The sequence below is a fragment of the Nannospalax galili genome, unplaced genomic scaffold (assembly GCF_000622305.1).
Source record: "Nannospalax galili isolate Female #2095 unplaced genomic scaffold, S.galili_v1.0 scaffold28033, whole genome shotgun sequence".
NCBI classification, from domain to species: domain Eukaryota; kingdom Metazoa; phylum Chordata; class Mammalia; order Rodentia; family Spalacidae; genus Nannospalax; species Nannospalax galili.
Genome location: NW_008332581.1, coordinates 45 through 3,514, shown reverse-complemented (window position 1 = coordinate 3,514; position 3,470 = coordinate 45). Strand labels below are relative to the sequence as shown.

The 3,470-nt window shown below is 41.4% G+C and overlaps 1 long non-coding RNA gene across 1 annotated transcript; it reads right to left on the bottom strand.

The window, feature by feature from the left end:
- LOC103729425 lies at positions 1 to 2,720 on the bottom strand. The gene is made up of 3 exons (XR_607066.2): positions 2,459 to 2,720; positions 333 to 494; positions 1 to 21 (listed from the first exon to the last, which is right to left on the bottom strand). It is a non-coding gene; the product is annotated as an uncharacterized LOC103729425 (long non-coding RNA).
- Positions 2,721 to 3,470: the final 750 nt, after the last annotated feature.

Sequence of the window (3,470 nt, the reverse complement as noted above, 5' to 3'; positions counted from 1 at the left end):
TGTGGCTTCAGTCAGGAGGATCTGAGGGAGAAAAGAAAAATAAGAAATTTCTAGGCACCTGAGAAGGAACTTGCTTTTGATGGATCTAGAGATAAAGCCATCTGTTTTTCAATGGTGTATTATTGTGAATTTAGAGAAACATCTTAAAGAAAAATAAGTCTGAAGCATGTCCCCTTTATGAAACAAACAATCCCATGAAGAAATAGTACATTATACCTATTTAATACATGCCTAAAGATTTTAAATCACAGTTTCAACAACTATAAACAAAAGGAGCTAAAATAAAGGCATTTTTAACATAATGGGCACTGAGAACAAGAAGAGTTTCGTACCTTCAGCTCTTCCAGTTGAGCATCTACCTCTATTGTTGGATTTCCTAAATATTCCTTTGTTTCTTGAACCCACGATTTCACAGAATTCGAGTCTCCACCGCTTCTCTCTCCTGAAGCTCCTGCTTTACCACCTTCCCATGATTCTTCACTTTCTCCTGCATGCTTCAAAATATCAGAGGGAGAAATTAGAGGTGGATACAGAGAGGAGCTCCACCACCCCCCGGCACAGGATCATTTTGTGAAAATCATAGAATAAAGTATGTTTCTTTGCAAGTAAAGACATTTCCCTAAGACTGTCAGATACTATGCAGCAATGCTGAGGTCAAGTTGAAGGATAAGAGAAGAACTTGCATCACCTGAAGTGAATAATTGATCTCTGGAAATTTGAGAGTAGACTTTGTTCCCTGCCACTGAGTTGCAATTTGCTTCCTCTTTGTGAATCTGCTCAAATGGCTCCTCAACATCAGTATTTGAAAGAAATGTGCCATGTGTGTGGCTGTGAAAAGACAGCCTTTAAAACAGAGTCAGGCTTTAGCTATGCCACCACGAAGATGTCAATGTCATAGTTTGAATTAATCTGACAAAAAGGTTTCTCGGGATGTGGTATCCCATTACCCAAGGTCACTAATAACTAAAAGAGGTGAGTGTAGAATGGTATAAGCTGAAATTAGTTAATATAGGAATTAAATTATCTCAAGACAGTTCTTTTTCTATGGCCGAAGAAGTGAATCAGGATGGTTATAAACATCAAGATCAACTTTCTCCTAGGTTCACTTTCACTAAATGGGATTAATTGCCTACACTTTGGTATCACACTTGCTATACAGACAATGAATTGTCTAACATGCATTCTAAATAGTGCTCAGCTGTTCATACTTCATTTCTGACCAGGGATTTACTACATACTCAGGCTCCTGCGTTAGTCTCCTGAGTGTTGGAATTACAGGTATGTGTTACCATCTCTAGCATTTCATCTCTTGAATCATTCATCTTCTCCCCTCCACACCCAGGGATTTTCCAAGCTTTCTTATATGCCATTCTGCCTCAATGCTGAGCTCAAACTGACTCAGTCTTTAGCTGCAGAAGAAATGTCTTCTTTCCCAACTCTAGATTAGGTGCATCTGCTTTACATTTGTATCACCAATGGTCAATCTCCTCAACTTGAAGGGATTGGGAGTGACCCAGGAGGCACACCTGTGAGCAAGTTTGTATGGGCATTTCCACAGATGTTTAACTGAAGAGGAACAAGTGCTTCTAAATGTGGGTGGTGCCATCCCATGGGCTGATGTCCCAGACTGAATAAAACCGAAAACAAAGAGAATGGAGTACCACATTCATCACTCTGTTTCCTGACTGGGGATGCAGTGTGACCAGCTACCGCACGTTCTGGCCTTCAAGCCTTCCCTGCCACATATCCCCTCAGCCATGAGGCAAAATAAACTTTTCCTTCCCTGAGCTCCTTTTATCAGGTCTTTATCCATGTACAGTGTCCTTTTCAGACTTTACTGAAATGGTTTCTTTGATCACCTATAAGCACTTTAAAATGAAGGAAGGCAGACTTTGAGCCTGCTTGGTTTGTAGGTGTATCTGTATGTGTGTGTTATGGGTGTACATATGTGTACAGATACATGTATGTGTTCATTTATGTGGAGGGCAGAGGTCAAACTTGGGTGTTGTTCCTCAGGAGTTATATATCTCATTTTTTGAGATGGTCTCTCTGGCCTTCAGTTCACCGAGTAGGCTAGGCTGGCTGGCTAGTGAGCACCAGAGATCTGGCCATCTCCACTTCCCCAGTGCTGGGAATACAAGTGTGTGCCACCATATTTGGCTTTTTTGTTTTATGAATGTGGGTTCTGGGGATCAAACTGAGAACCTAATGCTTGTGCAGAAGGCACTTTACCCACTGAGCCATTGCCCCATGCTTTCATCACTGATAAGAATTCTGTTATCAGATATGTATGTCAGACAAAAGATGGAAGAGTTAAGAAAACTCCGAAGTAGAAGTAACAGGAATAGATCCGCATTCTGAAGGTGATGTGACAGAGCGCCCCCACGCCCAAGGATACAAGTGACCCCTTTGGGTGAAGACCAGTTGTACCAATGAAAGAAAGCAGATGTGTAATTACTTGAGGCATTGGTCTTGCATCGCCATGATTTCCTGCAGGACGGGAGGCTCCTCTCCAGGTGCGGGGACAGCTCCGTCCTTCAGCATGCTCAGTGCTCACTGCTGTAGCATCCCCAGGGCCAGCTGCTGCTGCTCTAGCTCCAGGGAACACGTGTCATGGCAGTCAAGAAGGGCCACGAGCTCTGCTTTTGAGGCTTTCTCTGTTGAGCTTCCCGGTAATTTACCTTGCAGTTGACCAATCATGTCAGTGGCTTCTTTAACCTAATAACAAGTATACACTTTATGAAGCTCAAAATTAAAGGCCAATAAATGCCATATTTGATACTAGTGCATGGAATCATGTTAAGCATAATGTGTCATCTCTGAATCCCAGGAAATAAATGCTGAGGTAATCCTCTTGCTGTGAAAGGGAAGCTCTCCTCTACCATACTGGGTTTAAATTTTTAATCCCCTGTGGTGGAGCACACCTTTAGTTACAGCACCCTGGAGGCAGAGGAAGGAGGATGTCTGTGAGTTTGAGGCCAGCCTGGTCTACATAGTGAGTTCCAGGCCATCTGGGACTACAGGAAAACCCTATCTCAAAAGACCAAAAAAAAAAAATTTAGGAGAGAAAGAGGTTTATTTCAGTTTATAATCCCCAGTCACAGTTCATTATGAGGAAGTCAAAAAAAGGTCAGGAACTTCAAACAGGCACAGTCAGGGATACACATGGATACTTGCATGCTCACTAGCTAATGCCCAGCTCAGTTTTAAAACATTGAATCTTACATAGAGGTAGAAGAAATTACATACAGGATTTTGGAAGTGTGTTAAATTCTTACTGATTTTCATGACAAAGCAAAAGTATTTTGTATTTGTTTTCCAGAAAAGGTTGGAAAAGAAATGGGTCCACCCTGCATTGTCTTCCTCTCAAAATTTAATTGCTTGGTTTTCTTTTAAGTATTTCTTTTTAAAGTTGTATTTTTAAAAAAAATTTTTTTTACGTGTATGTGTGTATTGCCTGCTTGTAAGTG